We start from the raw sequence: 19,298 nt of genomic DNA, 5'->3' as shown, positions 1-19,298 counted from the left end.
GATTCATTTTGGAAAGTGGAATTTGAATGCAGATTACAGGGTTAAAGCAGTATTCTTGTCAGCATGGAGAAATAGAGGGATCTTGGAGTCCAAGCCCATAGATCCCTCAAAGTTGCCATCCAATTTGATAGGGTTGTTGAGAAGGCATATGGTGTGTTGGCTTTCACTAGCGGGGGATTGAGTTTAAGAACTGCGAGGTCATCTGCAGCTCTATAAAGGCCTGGTTAGACCACACTTGGAACATTGTGTTCAGTTCTGGTCACCTCCTTTTAGAAGCTTGTGCAAATTTTAGAGAAGGTGCAGAAGAGATTTACTAGGATGTTGCCTGGACTGCAGGGCAATTCTAATGAAGGAAGATTGAGGGAGCTCGGGCTTTTCTCATTGGAGTGAAGAAGGATGAGAGATACCTTGAGTGGTGTATAAGATGATGAGGTATAGATTGGATAGCCAGAGACTTTTTCTAAGGGCAGAAATGGCTATCACATGGGGGCATAATTTTAAGGTGATAGCAGGAAGGTTTTAGGAAGATGTCAGAGGTAGGTTCTTTATACAGAGAATGGTGAGTGCATGGAATGAACTGCCAGCAGTGGTAATAGAGTCAGAACCTTCAGGGACATTTAGCCTTGGATAGGCATGTGGAAGATTATAAAATGTAGGGTATGTGGGTTAGTTTGCTCTTAGAATAGGATAAAAGGTCAATGTAACATCAAGGGCTGTTTTGCTATGTTGTTTTGTACTAGGCTGTTTTACTCTATGATCTATGCTCTATGTAAACGGACGCTAGGCAATCATCAGCACATCATCTCCCTTGTCTTTTTGAACGTCGGTATTCTGGTAACTAGGGGGTGATAAACTCCATCTATTACCTCCTTAAAAGCTTTACTTGCCTTTCTCTAAATTGATTTGACTTTTTAATAAACAGCAGGTGACAAATTACTTGAATTAATTCCTGAACAGAATCATTTAGTACCCTTAAGTAAAAACAATGATTGCAGATGCTGAAAGCCAGATTCTGGATTAGTGGTGCTGGAAAAGTACAGCAGTTCAGGCATCATCCGAGGAGTAGTAAAATCGACATTTCGGGCAAAAGCCCTTCATCAGGAATACCAATATCATTTAGTACCCTTTTCAATCCAGAAAAGATTTGAGCCATTCTATATCTTTCAAGTTTTCCACATAATCCTTGAATTTATATTTATTTATTTTGAAAAATGCCTAAAGTGAATACATTCGTCATTGAAAATTCCCCTTGCAAGTGGAATTCTTCCAGAACTACATTGGAGTCTTGAGTAATTAAATTCTAACCTGCTGTCAGCAAATTGCAATAAAAATCAAATGGCAGTCAATAATTTCACATTGGAGTAATGGAAGGCTTCTGTACTTTGAGTTGTAGATGATTGTGTCAAGTGAAGTGGCATGGAAATGGAACCTTCTGCTGCCTGCCACAGGTAGACCATGTGATGAGCTTCAGGAATGTGCCCTTTGTTTAGTTCAGAGTAGCGGGATATGGATGTTAGCGCAGTTGCATGTTCCTCCTGCAGAATGTGGCAGGTGAGAGATACAACATATGTCTCTGCAGACTACATCGGCGGGAAGTGCACCCAACTCCAGCTCCTCGAAAACTGAGTTAGGTAACTGGAGCTGGAGCTAGATGAACTACGGATCATCCGGGAGGCTGCGGGGGAAATTGAGAGGATGTACAGGGAGGTGGTCACTCCTCAGACACAGGATAAGGACAGCTGGGGTTACAATCAGAGGGAGGAAAGGGAACCGACGATCAGAGCAGGGATCTCCTGTGGCCGTTCCCCTCAGCAATAAGTATACTGTTTTGGACACTGCTGGTGGGGACGGCCTACCAGGGGAAAGCCATAGTTGTCATGTGTCTGGTACCGAGCCTGGCACTGTGGCTCAGAAGGGAACGGAGGAAAATAGAAAAGCGTTAGTGGTGGGGGACTCAATAATTAGATGGATTGACAGGAGATTTTGTGGTCAGGAACGGGACTCCTGGAAGGTATGTTGCCTCCCCAGTGCCAGGGTCCAGGATGTCACTGATTGGGTTTACAGGATTCTGAAGGAGGAGGGGGAGCAGCAGAAATCGTGGTACATATTGGCACCAATGGTACAGCCAGGAAAGGGATGGAGAACCTGAAAAGTGAGTACAGATAGTTAGGTTGGAAGCTGAAAAGCAGGATGAGTAGAGTCGTGATCTCAAGTTTGCTACTGGTGTCACGAGATAGTGAGGTGAGAAACAGTCAGCAAGTGCAGGTTAACATGTGGCTGCGAGGCTGGTGCAGGAGGGAAGGCTTCAGATACTTAGACCATTGGGATACCTTCTGGGGAAGGTGGGACCTGTACAAGGACAGGTTGCACCTGAACTGGAGGGGCACAAATGTCCTGGGTGGGAGATTTGCTCGTGTGATTCAGAAGGATTTAAACGTGTTTGGCAGGGGGATGGGAATCACAACCACATGTCTGAGAAGGGGTCAGTTGCAGATGGAGCAGTGACGGATATATTAAATCTATCAGGAAGGTTTCTCACAGAATGAAACAAAAGGATTGGTTAAAGAGTGTCTGCTTTAATGCAAGGACTGTCCGAAATAAGAGTGACGAACTTAGAGCATGGACCAGTACTTGGGGCTATGATGTTGTGGCCATCATGGAGACAGGAATGGTTGCTAGATGTTCCAGGGTTTAGAACGTTTAAAAAGAACAGGGAGGGTGGACAAAGAGGAGGGGGTGTAGCATTGCTAATCAGAGGGTGCTTCACAGCTACAGAAACAAAGGTTGTTGAGGAAGGTTTGACTACTGAGACAGTATGGGTGGAAGTTAGGAACAGCAAGGGAACAGCCACCGCATTGGGGTTTTCTACAGACCCCCTAATAGCAGAAGGGAGATGGAAGAACTGATAGGCCGGCAGATTGTGGAAAAATGCAAAAGTAGCAGAGTTGTTGTTATGGGTGATTTCAATTTTCCAAATATCGACTGGAACTTCTTAAGTGCAGATGGTTTGGATGGAGCCATTTTTGTCAGGTGTGTTCAGGAGGGGTTCCTTACTCAGTATGTTGATAGACCAACGAGGGGAGAGGCCATTTTAGATTTGGTGCTCGGCAATGAGCCAGGACAGGTGTCAAATCTCGCGGTGAGAGAGCACTTTGGTGAAAATGATCACAACTGCCTCACATTTAGCATAACCTTGGAGTGGGAAAGGAGCAGTTACCGAGGGAAGATATTTAATTGGGGAAAGGAAATTATGACGCTATCAGACAGGAGTTGGGAAGTATAGACTGGGAGCAATTGCTCCACAGAAAGGACACAGCAGACATGTGGAGACTGTTTAAGGAGCAGTTGTTGCGAGTGATGCATGAATTTGTTCCTCTGAGACAGTTAAGAAGGGGTAAGATTAAGGAACCTTGGATGACGAGAACAGTGGAACTTCTCATCAAAAGGAAGAAGGCAGCTTACTTAGGTGGAGGAAGCAAGGATCTAGCACAGCTTTAGAGGATTATAGGCTTGCTAGAAAGGAGCTCAGAAATGGACTGAGGAGAGCCGGGGAGGGGGGTGGGGTATGAGAAAGGCTTGGCAGAAAGGATTGGTGAGAATCCAAAGGCATTTTACTCATCCGTGAGGAATAAGAGAATGATCAGGGAGAAGGTAGGGCCGATCAGGGATAGCTTAGGGAACTTGTGTGTGGAGTCTGAGCAGATAAGGGAAGTTCTAAATAAGGGCCTCAGTTTTCACTGAGGAAAAGGACCTTGTTGTGAATGAGAACTTTGAGGAGCTGGGATACAGGCTTGAACAGATCAAGATTGAGGAAGTTGATGTGTTGGAAATTTTGGCAAACATTAAGATTGATAAGTTCCCAGGGCCAGACCAGATTTATCCTAGGCTGCTCCAGGAAGTGAGAAAGGAGGTTGCTCAGCCGCTGGCGAAGATCTTTGCTTCCTCGCTCTCCACAGGAGTCGAACCGGAAGATTGGAAGGAGGCGAATGTTGTTCCTCTTTTCAAGAAGAGTAATAAGGCAATTACAGACCAGTCAGTCTTACAACTGTGGTCAGCAAAGTTTTGGAAAGAATTCTGATGGATAGGATTTATGACTATTTGGAAAAGCATAACGTGATTAAAGGTAGTCAGCATGGCTTTGTGAGGGGCAGGTCATGCCTCACAAATCTTATTGAGTTCTTTGAGGAGTTGTCAAGGCAGGTTGTTGACAGTCGAGCAGTGGATGTGGTGTATATGGACTTCCGCATGGCATTTGATAGGGTTCCCCATGATAGGCTCATTCAGAAAGTTAGGAAGTATCGGATACAGGGAGATCTGGCTATCTGGATTCAGAATTGGCTGGCTGATAGAAGGGAAAGAGTGGCTGTGGATGAAAAGTATTCTGCCTGGAGGTCAGTGTTGAGTTGGGTCCTGCAGGGCTCTGTTCTTGGGCCTCTGCTGTTTGTAGTTTTTATAAATGACTTGGATGAGGAGGTTGAGGGAAGGTTAGTAAATTTGCAGATGACACATAGGTTGGATAGTATAGAGGACTACTGCAGGCTGCAGCACAACATAGACAGGATGCAGAGCTGGGCTGAGAAATGGCAAATGGAGTTCAACTTGGATAAATGCGAAGCGATGCATTTTGGAAGGTCGAATGCTGAACATAGGATTCAAGACAGGAATTTTGGCAGTGTGGAGGAATAGAGGGGTCTGGGTGTGCAAGTACATAGATCCCTCAAAGTTGCCACCCAAGTGGATAGGGTTGTTAAGAAAGCATATGGTGTTTTGGCTTTCATTAACGGGGGATCGAGTTTAAAAGCCGCGAGGTTTTGCTGCAGCTCTACAAGTCCCTGGTGAGACCACACTTGGAATATTGTGTCCAGTTCCGGTCGCCCTACGATAGGAAAGAAGCAGAGGCTTTGGAGAGGGTGCAAAGAAGGTTTGAAACTTTATTGCTGGAACAGCACAGCAGGTCAGGCAGCATCCAGGGAACAGGAGATTCGACGTTTCGGGCACAGGCCCTTCTTCAGGAATGAGCAGAGAGTGTTCAGCAGGAGAAGATAAAAGGTAGGGAGGAGGGACTTGGAGGAGGGGCGTTGGAAATGTGATAGGTGGAAAGAGGTCCAGGTGAGGGTGATAGGTCGGAGTAGGGTGGAGGCGGAGAGGTCAAGAAGAAGACTGCAGGTCAGGAAGGCGGTGCCGGGCTGGAGGGATTCGGCTGAGACAAGGTGGGGGGAGGGGGGATGAAGAAACTGGTGAAGTCCAAGTTCATCCCCTGTGGTTGGAGGGTTCCCAGTCGGAAGATAAGACGCATTGTTGTGGTTTGGCGGTGGATGAGTCCAATGACCTGCATATCCTCGGTGGAGTGGGAGGGGGAGTTGAAATGCTGTGCTACAGGGTGGTTGGGTTGGTTCGTCCGGGTGGCCCAGAGGTGCTCTCTGAATCGCTCCGCAAGTAGGCGGCCTGTCTCCCCAATATAGAGGAGGCCACACCGGCTGCAGCGGATGCAGTAGATGATGTGGGTGGAGGTGCAGGTGAATCTGTGGCGGATCCAGCAACCTACATTTGGACCACATCGCCGCATGTGTGTCCACCCCCCCGCCGCGTTCCGTCACCACGCCTAACCCCGCCCCCCCGCCGCGTTCCGTCACCACGCCTAACCCCGCCCCCCGCTGCGTTCCGTCACCGCGCCTAACTCCGCCCCCTTGCCGCGTTCCGCCACCACGCCTAGCTCCGCCCCCCGGCCGAGTTCCGTCACCGTGCCTAACCCCGACCCCCCCGCCGGTCTCCATCACCATGTCCAACTCCGCCCCCACGCCGACCTCTGTCCCCGCCCCCAGGCCTAACCCCGCCCCCACATCCAGCTCCAGTCCCACACCAGGTCCTAGCTCCCCGCCCTGCCGTGTGTTCACCATCCCTCCAGACTTGCCCCTCTCTGAGGATGAAAGATCAGTCCTCAGCAGAGGTCTCACCTTCGTTCCCACACGTTCTCGGGTCAATGAATTCAATACACGGAGTGACATCAAATAATTCTTCCGCCGCCTTCGCCTCCGCGCCTTCTTCTTCAATCAAGACTCTCGCCCACCCTCTGACGACCCCTTCTCCCACCTCCAACACACCCCATCCACCTGGACACCCCGTGCTGGCCTCCTACCTGCCCTCGACCTCTTCATAGCAAACTGCCGCCGCGATATTAACCGCTACCTGAACTCCCACACCCCTCCCACCCACTCCAACCTCTCACCCTCGGAACCCGCACCAATCAACCAAACCGCCCCGTGGCCCAACATTTCAACTCCCCCTCCCACTCTGTCGAGGATATGGAGGTGCTGGACCTTCTCCTGCTGGAAGAGCACAGCAGTTCAGGCAGCATCCGAGGAGCTTCAGCAAAATCGACATTTCGGGCAAAAGCCCTTCATCAGGAATAAAGGCAGAGAGCCTGAAGCGTGGAGAGATAAGCTAGGGGACGGTGGGGGTGGGGAGAGAGTAGCATAGAGTACAATAGGTCAGTGCGGAAGGAGATGAAGGTGATAGGTCAGGGAGGAGAGGGTGGAGTGGATAGGTGGAAAAGCAGCTGGGCAGGTCGGACAAGTCCGGACAAGACAAGGGGACAGTGTTGAGCTGGAGGTTTAAAACTAGGATGAGGTGGGGGAAGGGGAAATGAGGAAACTGTTGAAGTCCACATTGATGCCCTGGGGTTGAAGTGTTCCGAGGCGGAAGATGAGGCGTTCTTTCTCCATGCATCTGGTTGTGAGGGAGTGGCGGTGAAGGAGGCCCAAGATCTCCATGTCCTTGGCAGAGTGGGAGGGGGAGTTCCTCGGATGCTGCCTGAACTGCTGTTCTCTTCCAGCACCATTGATCCAGAATATACTTAATCAGTATCCTGTTCCTGCCTTATCTCCATAACCCTTGATTCCACTATCCTTGAGAGCTCTATCCAACTCTTTCTTAAATGAATCCAGAGACTGGGCCTCCACGGCCCTCTGGGGCAGAGCATTCCACACAGCCACCACTCTCTGGATGAAGAAGTTTCTCCTCATCTCTGTCCTAAATGGTCTACCCCGTATTTTTAAGCTGTGTCCTCTGGTTCGGCACTCATCCATCAGCGGAAACATGTTTCCTGCCTTTAGAGTGTCCAATCCTTTTATAATCTTATACGTCTCAATCAGATCCCCTCTCAGTCTTCTAAACTCAAGGGTATACAAGCATAGTCCTTTAGAGTGTCCAATCCTTTTATAATCTTATACGTCTCAATCAGATCCCCTCTCAGTCTTCTAAACTCAAGGGTATACAAGCATAGTCGCTCCAGTCTTTCAGTGTAAGGTAATCCCGCCATTCCAGGAATTGACCTAGTGAATCTACGCTGCACTCCCTCAATAGCCAAAATGTCTTTCCTCAAATTTGGAGACCAGAACTGCACACAATACTCCAGGTGTGGTCTCACCAGGGCCCTGTACAGCTGCAGAAGAACCTCTTTGCTTCTATACTCAATCCCTCTTGTTATGAAGGCCAGCATGCTATTAGCCTTCTTCACTACCTGCTGTACCTGCATGTTTACCTTCATTGACTGGTGTACAAGAGCACCCAGATCTCTTTGTACTGCCCCTTTACCTAAATTGATTCCATTTAGGTAGTAATCTGTCTTCCTGTTCTTGCCACCAAAGTGGATAACCATACATTTACCCACATTAAACTGCATCTGCCATGCATCTGACCACTCACCTAACCTGTCCAGGTCACCCTGTAAGCTCCTAACATCCTCTTCGCATTTCACCCTGTCACCCAGCTTAGTATCATCAGCAAATTTGCTAATGTTATTACTAATAACATCTTCTATATCATTAATATATATTGTAAAAAGCTGCGGTCCCAGCACTGATCCCTGCGGTACTCCACTGGTAATTGCCTGCCATTCTGAAATGGAGCCGTCTATCACTACTCTTTGTTTCCTATCAGCCAACCAACTTTCAATCCAAGTTAGTACTTTGCCCCAATACCATGAGCCCTAATTTTGCTCACTAACCTCCTATGTGGGACTTTATCAAAAGCTTTCTGAAAGTCCAGGTACACTACATCTACTGGATCTCCCTCGTCCATCTTCAGAGTTACATCCTCAAAAAATTCCAGGAGATTAGTCAAGCATGATTTCCCCTTCATAAATCCATGCTGACTCTGATCTATCCTGTTACTACTATCCAGAGAGTTGTGAATGCATGGAATGCGTTGCCAGCGGTGGTGGTGGAAGCAGAGTCATTGTGGACATTTAAGTGACTGCTGGACATGCACATGGATAGCAGTGAGTTGAGGGGCGCATAGATTAAGTTACTATATTTTACATTAGAATTAAACCTCAGCACAACATCGTGGGCCAAAGTGTCTGTTCTGTGCTGTGCTTTTCTATGTTCTATGTTCTAAGAATACCAACCTGAAGGAGAGGTTTGAGTTGACTGATGGATATGTAATATTAAAAATTTTTTAATGCATTCACTATTCCCAACACAACATAGTTTTCATTAAAGGCACTTACCAATTTAATCCACGGCCTGAACTGAAAATGCAATCTGGGTAAATTTATTTTGTATAAATAGTAAAAATGTTGACTTGTTTCTTAACACTACATATGCAACAACAATATTATCTCCCATTGCTAAAGAACAGCAAGAGTCATTTCCATTCATGTTCTGATGGTATATTTCATGGATGGGTGACTTGCCCATAATCCCAGCTGGGACATTGGGAGATATTTCCACTCGGAATCCTGAGGGACAGCAAAGGGTGGTCTTTGTTTACCATGTATAACCTGTGAACTTTACTTTGGGGCAAGGCTGGCGTTCGTCGTCCGAGTTTAATTTCCCTTCGTAAAGTACTGCAGAACATCTTATTGAACACCTTCCTGAAATTTGCTTCTTGTTGTCATTCCCTGTAGCAATTTAGCATAAGTGAGAGGCTTAATATCTTCTACATCACAGGGAACCGAAAGGTCAACAACACTGCTGTTGGTCTGCAGTCACATTTAGACCAGAGGGCATGAACAGCAGGTTTCCTTTGTAAATAATGTTAATTAGATTACTTACAGTGTGGAAACAGGCCCTTCAGCCCAACAAGTCCACACCAACCCTCCGAAGAGCAACCCACCTAGACCCATTCCCCTACATTTACCCCACACTAATCCACATACACTGTAGGCAAATTAGCATGGCCAATTCACCTAACCACATCTTTAGACTGTGGGACGAAACCCACGCAGATACAGGGAGAATGTGCAAACTCCACACAGACTAAGTTACTCCCGAAGCGGGAGTTGAACCCGGGTCTCTGGTGCTGTGAGGCAGCAGTGCTAACCACTGAGCCACCGTGTCACCAGCTAATTAATGTCAGTGATTACTCAAAAGGTTTCATCATTACCAACATTAGCATTTTATTTTAGATTTATTTCACTAAATCACTTCAAATTCGAGATGGGATATGAATGCACATCCCCAGTTCTTCAGCCTAAAGTAACAAATATGAAACAGTGTGGACAGTACCCTGATAACATTCCAAACACAGGTCAATTTCCTGAATAAAACTAAATGAAAGAACAGCTGGAAATCAGAAACAGAAAGAGGAATTGCTGGAAAAGCTCAGCAGGTCTGTCATCATCTGTGGAGAGAAATCAGAGTTACTGTTTCAAGTACAGTGACCCTTCCTCAGAAATGATGGTAACTAGGAAAGGGTTGGTTGGAAAATGAGGTGTTGTTCTTCCAGCTTGTGCTAAGCTGCACTGGATCAATGCAGCAAGCCTGAGCCAGAAAGGTTGGGCAGGGAACAAAGGGGTCTTTATCTGCTTGGAAACTCTACAGCCTTCTGGACTTAATTTCGAGTTCAACAATTTTAGAACTTATGGCACCTTCTCCCACATCCTTACCCCAAACGCCACACACCAGGCCTTGTTATCACATGGTCTGCTGTTACACACAACCACACTCCGGATTTCTCGACCGTTCCAGAACCTTCTCGCGACCTCCGGAACCGCTCAGGCGCCATTGCCCACGCGGCCGCTGCAGCCACCACCGCCGCAGCAAACGGTGACATCACTTCTGCCCCCACCGCCGCACGGACAACAGCCACCACCAACCATACAGCCTCCACGATCGCTGCCCAGACAACCGCCTCCACGATCACCGCCCAGACAACCGCCTCCACGATCGCCAGGAAGACCATCGCCGACAGATACGGCCGCCGCGGGATCCACGGCCACCGGGACCAGCGCGTTTCTGCCCGGCGCGCCACTTCCGCCCCTGGAGTGGCCGTCGCCGCAGCCACTTCCGCCCCCAGGGACGTCATTCACCTGCTCAAAGACCACGCCACCCCCACATCGATCTCTGCCCCCACGATGACTCTGCCCCCACGACTAACTCCGCCTCCACGACTAACCCCGCCCCCACTCCCAGCTCCAGCCCCACACCAGGTCCCAGGTCCTAGCTCCCAGCCCTGCCGTATTTTCACTATCCCATCCATACCTCCCCCTCTCTGAGGATGAAAGATCAGTCCTTAGCAGAGGCCTCATCTTCATCCCCCTACACTCCCGGATCAATGAGTTTGACACGCGGCGAGACATCGAACAATTCTTCTGCCGCCTTCGCCTCCGCGCCTACTTCTTCAACAAGGACTCTCGCCCACCCTCTGATGACCCCTTCTCCTGCCTCCAACACACCCCATCCACCTGGACACCCCGTGCTGGCCTCTTACCGCCCTCGATCTCTTCATAGCCAACTGCCGCCGCGATATTAACCGCCTAAACCTGTCCACCTTTCTCACCCACTCAAACCTCTCACCCTCACAACACGCAGCCCTCCACTCCCTCCGTTCCAACCCCAACTTCACCATCAAACCGGCAGACAAGGGAGGCGCAGTGGTAGTTTGGCGCACTAATCTTTACACCTCTGAAGCTAGATGCCAACACGCGGACATTCTCCTCGTACTGCCCCCTTGACCAAGACCGCACCTCTCACCACCAAACCATCATCTCCCAGACCATTCATAATCTCATCACCTCAGGAGATCTTCCACTGCCTCCAACCTCATAGCCCCACAATCCCGCACCGCCCGTTTCTACCTCCTGCCCAAAATCCACAAACCTGACTGCCCTGGCCAAACCATCCTGCCCCACCGAACTCATCTCTGCATACCTCGACATGGTCCTGTTCCCCTTAGTCCAAGAACTTGCCACCTACGTTTGGGACATCACCCCTGCCCTCCACCTCCTCCATGATTTTCGTTTCCCTGGCCCCCAACACCTTATCTTCCCGATCGACATCCAGTCCCTATACACTTCCATCCCCATCACGAAGGCCTCCAAGCCCTCCACTTCTTTCTCTCCCGCCAACCGAACCAGTATCCTTCTACTGACACCCTCCATCGACTGACTGAACTGGTCCTCACTCTTAACAACTTCTCCTTCCAATCCTCCCACTTCCTCCAAACCAAAGGAGTAGCCATGGGCACCTGCATGGGCCCCAGCTATGCCTGCCTCTTCGTTGGATATGTGGAACAGTCCATCTTCTGCAGCTACACTGGCACCACCCCCCACCTTTTCCTACGCTACATCGATGACTGTATCGGCGCTACCTCGTACTCCCATGAGAAGGTTGAACAGTTCATCCACTTTACTAACACCTTCCACCCTGACCTCAAATTTACCTGGACCGTCTCAGACTCCTCCCTCCCATTCCTCGATCTCTCCATTTCTATCTCGGGCGACCGACTCAACACAGACATTTACTACAAACCGACCGACTCCCACAGCTACCCAGATTACACCTCCTCCCGCCCTGCCCCTGTAAAAATGCCATCCCATATTCCCCATTCCTCCTCCTCCGCCGCATCTGCTCCCAGGAGGACCAATTCCACTACTGAACAACTCAAATGGCCTCCTTCTTCAAAGACCACAAATTCCCCTCCGACATGATCGACGATGCTCTCCACCGCATCTCCTCCACTTCCCCCACCTCTGCCCTTGAGCCCCGCCTCTCCAATCAATGCCAGGACAGAGCCCCACTGGTCCTCACCTTCCACCCCACTAACCTCCACATACATCGTATCATCCTCCGTCATTTCCGCCACCTCCAAACAGACCCCACCACCAGGGATATATTTCCCTCCCCTCCCCTATCAGCATTCAGGAGAGACCACTCCCTCCGCGACTCCCTCGTCAGGTCCACACACCCCCACCAACCCAGCCTCCACTCCCAGCACCTTCCCCTGCAACCGCAAGAAATGCAAAACTTGTGCCTACACCTCCCCCCTCACCTCCCTCCAAGGCCCCAATGCATCCTTCTACATCTGTCGCAAATTCACCTGCACCTCCACACACATCATTTACTGTATCTGCTGCACCCGATGTGGCCTCCTCTACATTGGGGAGACAGGCCGCCAACTTGCGTAACGTTTCAGAGAATACCTCTGGGACACCCGCACCAACCAACCCAACCACCCTGTGGCTGAACACTTTAATTCCCCCTCCCACTCTGCCAATGACATACAGGTCCTTGGCCTCCTCCATCGCCAGACCCTGGCCACACGACGCCTGGAGGAAGAGCGCTTCATCTTCCGCCTAGGAACCCTCCAACCACAAGGGATGAATGCAGATTTCTCCAGCTTCCTCATTTCCCCTTCACCCACCTTATCTCAGTCCCAACCCTCAGATTCAGCACCACCCTCTTGGCCTGCAATCTTCTTCCCGACGTCTCCGCCCCCACCCCTTCTCTGGCCTATCACCCTCACCCTCACCTCCTTCCACCTATCGTATTCCCAGCACCCCTCCCCCAAATTCCCTCCCCCCTACCTTTTATCTCAGCCCGCTTGGCACACCAGCCTCATTCCTGAAGAAGGGCTTATGCCTGAAACGTCGATTCTCCTGCTCCTCGGATGCTGCCTGGCCTGCTGTGTTTTTCCAGCACCACATTTTTCAACTCTGGTACTCCAGCATCTGCAGTCCTCACTTTCTCCTGTTACACACAACCCACTGTTAGCCACTAATTGTCCCCATTAGTAGCTATTCATTGTCTCAGGTTGCATGCTATCCACTCCTTTGTCTGTCGAACTGTGGTTCTCTCTCTTTGAGCTCTATCTCCACATCCTGTACACTCCTTTCTCCCTCCCCACTCCAACCCCTCTTCTGTATAAAAAAAACAACATTCTCCTAACAATCATCAGTTCTGAGGAAGGGTCACTGGACCCGAAATGTTAACTCTCATTTCTCTCCACAGATGCTGCTAGACCTGCTGAGCTTTTCCAGCAATTTCTGTTTTTAATTACCTGACTGCTTCCCTGAGGCAGGAGTCATGGGTCAAAGCCCTTGTCGCACTTGAGTATATCATGGACGTTGAGGATACACTGAAGGGAGAGCTTCACTGACACAGCCATCTGTTTGGTGAGATAGGGGACCTATGGCTCTGCTGGAGAGTGAAAGTTCAACAGCACCATTTGAAAATGAGCTGGGTATTTCTTTTCCATGCATTCTGGCAAAGTTGGATCCTCCACCATTGCCACCAGAAAGAAAGTCACAAATCTCTACATCTGTACATTGAAAGGTGTACACCAAATAGCTGCTTCATTTATCATTATAACAAAAGATGGTGTGTTACTTTTAGTTTCAAATTCTCATGAGGAGTAAGACTGTTTTTTGTCTAACTGACAATGATGCATGGGTCTATTTCTGAAGCGTGAGTTGGCTCTCTTCACACTGAATAAAACGTGACGAGAAATGTGGTCAGCCACCAATAAATCTTCCACAGCTCCCTCTTTGGCCTGAATGATTTGTGCTCAGTGGTTTCATGTCCGTTTCACCTGAATGGTTGACCTAGCACCAATGTCTTTGTGACCCAACGTGTTGCATGGTGCACATATTCACTGGTCTGAGAAAGAGTCAACACCCCAATCTCCCATTCGATTATTCCTTTTGAATTCACTCGTGGAACATGGGTGTCACTGGCTGGTCAGCATTTATTGCCCATCCCTCATTGCCTTTGAACTGAATGGCTTGCAAGACTATATCAGATGGCAGCTGAAAATGTGTTGCTGGAAAAGCGCAGCAGGTCAGGCAGCATCCAGGGAACAGGAGAATCGACGTTTCGGGCATAAGCCCTTCTTCAGGAATGTTTCCTGAAGAAGGGCTTATGCCCGAAACGTCGATTCTCCTGTTCCCTGGATGCTGCCTGACCTGCTGCGCTTTTCCAGCAACACATTTTCAGCTCTGATCTCCAGCATCTGCAGACCCCACTTTCTCCTATATCAGATGGCAATTGAGAGTCAACCATATTGTTGTGGGTCTGGAGTCAGATGTAGGCCAGACCAGGTAAGAGTGGCAGACTTCCTTCCCTGAAGGACATTTGTGAACCAGATGAGTTTTTTCTGATAATCAGCAATGATTTCACAGTCATCAAGAGATTCCTCATTCCAGATTATTATTGAATTTTCATTCCATCATCTGGCATGGCAGGATTTGAATCCAGGACCCCGGACATTAGCTGAGTTTCTGGATTAATAGCCTAGCAATAATACTACTGGGTCACATTGCCTCCCTGTATATCAGAATGAGCCTCTAAAAATCTGCATTTTGCCTGAAAAACATTTTGCTGAGCAATCACATTTTTAGTGTATAGCCCTTCCACTTTTATCGGTCCAAACAAAGTAGTACCTTAGTTTACATCTGGCACCGGAGGAACAATCCATTTTGCTTTTTTTGTCACGGAATTTGACTGCCAGTGGCTTGTTCCAGTGACCATTCCTAATTCCCTTGAGCAAGTAGCAGTGAGCTGCTGCTCCCAGAGGTAAACTCAGAGAGCTGTTAGGGATGATGTTTGAGGATTTTGACCCGACCACAGTGAATGAATAGCAACATTATTTCCAAGTTAAGGTTGAATGTAATTTGGAAGGGTGCTTATTGATCATGATGTTTCCAAGCTGCCCTTGTCCTTCCACATAACCAAGGTACTTTCAAATACAAAGCTTAAAAAATTGTTGCAGTGCATCTTGTATATAGTACACTTTGCTGCCAATGTCCACTAGTGATGGAGGGAGTGAATGCTTAAGGGTGGTATTGAGAGTGACAATTAACCATTGCACTTGATGGTACTAGATGAATGCTGTTGTAGCTGTGCTAACTTGGCAAATGGAGAAACTTCCATCACGCACCTGACTATGTCTGGTAGATGGTGGACAAGCTTTGAAGAGTTAAGAGGTAGGTTACTCGTTCAAACATTCCCATCCTATAACTATCTCTACTGGCCACAATATTACCAAGGAGGGTTCAGTTAAGTTTCTGGTTAATTTAATCCTCCTCAATGTTGATAATATTAAATATTTCCTGATGAAGAGCTTGTGCCCGAAATATCGACTCTCCTGCTCCTCAGATGCTGCCTGACCAGCTGTGCTTTTCCAGCACCACACTCTTCGACTCTGATCTCCAGCATCTGCAGCCCTCACTTTCTCCTGCCGTAAAATATTTATTTCTTCTCTTGAGAATTGGAGGAGTGATTTTTGGTACAAAAATAGAAATTGCTGGAAAAGCTCAACAGGTCTGGCAGCATCTGTGGAGAACAATCAGAGTTAACATTTCGGATTAAGTGACCCTTCCTCAGAATTGTGAAAGGGTCACTCAACTGATTTCTCTCCACAGATGCTGCTGGACTTACCGAGCTTTTCCAGCAATTTTTACTTTCGTTTCTGATTTACAGCATCCGCAGCACTTTTGGTTTTTATAAAGTAATTTTGGAAAATGTGAAAAGGAGCAAGCTGATCTTGAATGATCTTGCAAAGTACCGAAGTCAACAACAATACTCCTTAACCATGATACGGTCACTCTCAATGATAATCCTCAGACCAATAAGCAAGTTTGTCAGCTGATCATTTATTTTAAAGGAAATTCATCAGAATTTCAATTCAATACTGGATTGAAATGTATGAGAGCACTTAAATCAACGATAGAATGCAATACACCAAAATGATCTTTGGAGATTAAAAAAAAATCAACAAGAAGTGCAAGATTGCTGGGCCAGCATTAAGTTGAGTAGGGGGAAAATAAAAATCAGACAGACTGCCTAACAAGCAGAAATTATCATTTGAGTTATTAAAGATGACCTGTATGTTGGGTCTTTCATTAAACACATTTCCCTGGTGATGCTGTCTTGATCTGTTTACTTAATTCAAATAGATTTGTGTCTCACGCATAAATAATCATGTTTTCCAAGAACCCACAGCGTGTGAGGGAGAAATCATCAGACTTCACTTTCAGCACAACAGCACCTCATTTGTTGTTAATTAATGAAACAGAAAATTATCAGCGAGCACTAAATTGGGATGTTTCATGGACATTGTTCGTTTGAGAAATATTACAAAAAAAATTAAATGCTCATTTAAGATTTTCAGCATTTTGCAAAAAGAGTTCCCAGGCAAGGATTGACATCAAATCATTTTGGACAGATGACCAAGCCGAACCCCAAAGGGGTATTTTCAAGAAGCTTTTGAAATGTGCTGAGGGATGTCCAGAGATGTCGGGGATTAGGAAGAAATCTTCAGTGCTCAGCAGCCAAAATAATTAGAATTAGGTTTATTGTCATATGTACTCAAGTACAGGGAAACATGAGCACAGTGAAAAGTGTACAAAGTCACTATTTCTGGCACCATCTTAGGTACAAAGATACCTAGGTACAAAATCTTAGGTATAAATTAACTAAAGGTGACATAATGTTAATCACGAAAATATAACTGACCATTTGACTTTGACATCAATAAGGTAGAAGACCCCAGTGTGGAATGGGTATGGGAAGAGAGAGAAAGGTCCTAGGCACTACACCAGAGAGCTGTGTTTGAGAACCTATCATCTCTAGATATAACTAAAGGAGTGCAAGTGGAAATAAGGTGTTGGAGAGTTTTAATTTTATGAATCAACAAACATCCTCAGAATGTGCAAACACCTTTAACCCAAATACTCCAGGCAAGTATCTCAACAAACATCTGATCTAAAAGACAAGATGCAACTGAAAGCAAAGCTACAAGTTTTGAGATATTGAAAATCAGGAATCACTCAGTGGGAGAGACCTGGATGAATGCAGGGAATTTAAAAGGTTGTGGAAGTGAGAAGGTGACAGTTATAGGCATGAGGTAAGGGCAGAGTTGTGAACATGGGGGATTTTAATCCAACGTGCTGTAATTAGAATTTATCTAGCTGGGCTGTCTTTCTTTGTGATGATTTCTGTGCTGACCTATTAAAAACTTGCAGCTGTTGTAGTATTCTGCAAAAATCCCCATCATCTGCAATACTGGACAAGACCCTGGACTTTTCTAATATCTAAAATATTGGTCAAATCCTGAACTCAGGCTGCAGCAAAACCACACAGAGCCAGCATTATTTCTGTCTGGAACAATTGTTAATTCTAATTTACACCTCCACTCTCAGAGAACAATCAACCAAACCTAGTATGTGTACTGTGGACCAAAACTAACTTTGACACCTTGAGCTATGCAGCACAGACAGTATGGAACCTCAGAGATACTGGGCATGCAAGTTCAATCAAAATACATTCACACATATTCTTAACTATCAGGAACAGTCCTGATGAAGGGCTAATGCTTGAAACATCATACATTGCTGATGAATGGTTTATGCCCGAGGCGTCAATTCACCTGCTCCTTGGATGCTGCCTGATCGCCTGTGCTTTTCCAGCATCATGCTTTTCAACTCTGATCTCCAGCATCTGCAGTCCTTGCTTTCTCCTGAATTATCAGGAAGCCAATTGACCTCAAAAGGAACACCAGAAATGGCTGCACAATGGCTTAGTAGTTAGCACTGTTGCCTCACAGTACCAGAGACTAGTTTCAATTCCAGCCTCGGGCAACTATCTATGTGGAGTTTGCACATTCTCCCCTTGTCTGCATGGGTTTCCTGCAGGTGCTCCAGTTCCCTCCCACAATGCAAAGATGTGAATGTTAGGTGAATTGGCTGTGCTAAATTTCCCATATTGGAGACTAGTTGAATTAGGCAGGGGTAAATGTGGAGAAATAGCATAGGGGAATTGGTCTGGGTGGTTACTCTTTGGAGGGCCGGTGTGGACATGTTGGGCTGAAGGGCTGTTTCCATATTGGACGGATTCTATTTTTTATATAACACTGACAACACAGATTTGAGAAGAGACACAGTCTGTTTAATTGCTAGCCCCAGTCTCTCAAGAGGGAGAGCTTTAGTCAACAACAAGCTGCTGCAGAAACAGTTTCCCCCCCACCCAGGCTTGCAGACCCATCAAACAGCTTCCGAACCAAGAACCACAGAGGCTAAACAGAGAAGCTAAATTGGAAAATCGAACCAAGAGCATCATCGCAACAAAGGAAACCAAGACAGGGAAAGCCAACTCCGTGCCATCCAAAAGAGGACCTTCCAGATACAGACCTGTTCCCAACCATAAAAATTGGCTGCAATCACCTGTCCTTCAAAGTCACATTTTCCAAGACCCCGAAGTTTCTGACCTAGCGAGTATAGAGGGGAAGGCAGGTGGGAACAGTGCAGGGTCCACCAAGGATAAGATGTTGGTCGAGAGTGTGGTGCTGGAAAAGCACAGCAGGTCAGGCAGCATCCGAGAAGCAGGAGATACAATGTTTCAGGCATAAACCTTCCATCAGGAGCTCTTCATTCCCGATGAAGGGATTTTGCCCAAAATGGAGATTCTCTTGCTCCTCGGATGCTGCTTGACCTGCTGTGTTTTTCCAGCACCACACTCTCAGCTCTGGTCTCCAGCATCTGCAGTCCTCACTTTCTCCCCAAGGGTAAGATACCTGATTAAAGTTTCTGTGATTAAAACCAATGTGTTAAATTCTAGGAATGTTTCATCTATCTATTAATGTATTTAATGTCATTACTGTCCTTTGTATAATCAATTGTGTTAATTTCACTGTTTATTGCATTCATTCTTATTTCTTGTATTATACAGGGTGACCCCCATATCCGCGGGTCCTGTTACCTTGGTTTCAGTTACCCCAGTTTACCGCGGCCTGAACATATTACAGGGAATATCCCAGAACCAGGGACCAGGAAACTGCCGGGAAGGTAAATTTCCTACTTAAATGAATGGGTTTGGTCCTAACCACGGTTTCGGGCTTCCTCGGTAGGTCATAGACTATAATCCCCTGTGGGTATGGGGGCAGCAACTGCACATACCTTTGATATTTAAATAAATGCAGAGAATCGTTTGGCCTGAAACACCTGTCCACTGCCTTCTTCCTTTCACATTCCCAAAATAAGTCCAATGTTTAGAACTAGGGATCCGGGGGTGATTCAAACT

At 47.2% G+C, this 19,298-nt stretch overlaps 1 long non-coding RNA gene across 1 annotated transcript in view; it reads left to right on the top strand.

Annotated features, from left to right (window-relative positions):
* Positions 1–18,945: 18,945 nt before the first annotated feature.
* The window catches only part of LOC148147281 (uncharacterized), a 112,692-nt gene continuing 112,339 nt past the window's right edge, over positions 18,946–19,298 (top strand). Inside the window, exon 1 of the long non-coding RNA XR_015759848.1 lies at positions 18,946–19,063. This is a non-coding gene — a long non-coding RNA (uncharacterized LOC148147281). The remainder of the gene's footprint in view (positions 19,064–19,298) is intronic.

Source organism: Chiloscyllium plagiosum, unplaced genomic scaffold, assembly GCF_037043375.1.
Source record: "Chiloscyllium plagiosum isolate Xiang-an unplaced genomic scaffold, Cpla_swu_hap1 HiC_scaffold_17, whole genome shotgun sequence".
Taxonomy (NCBI): domain Eukaryota; kingdom Metazoa; phylum Chordata; class Chondrichthyes; order Orectolobiformes; family Hemiscylliidae; genus Chiloscyllium; species Chiloscyllium plagiosum.
Note: the sequence above shows the minus strand (reverse complement) of the source record. Positions and strands in the feature narration are given on the sequence as shown.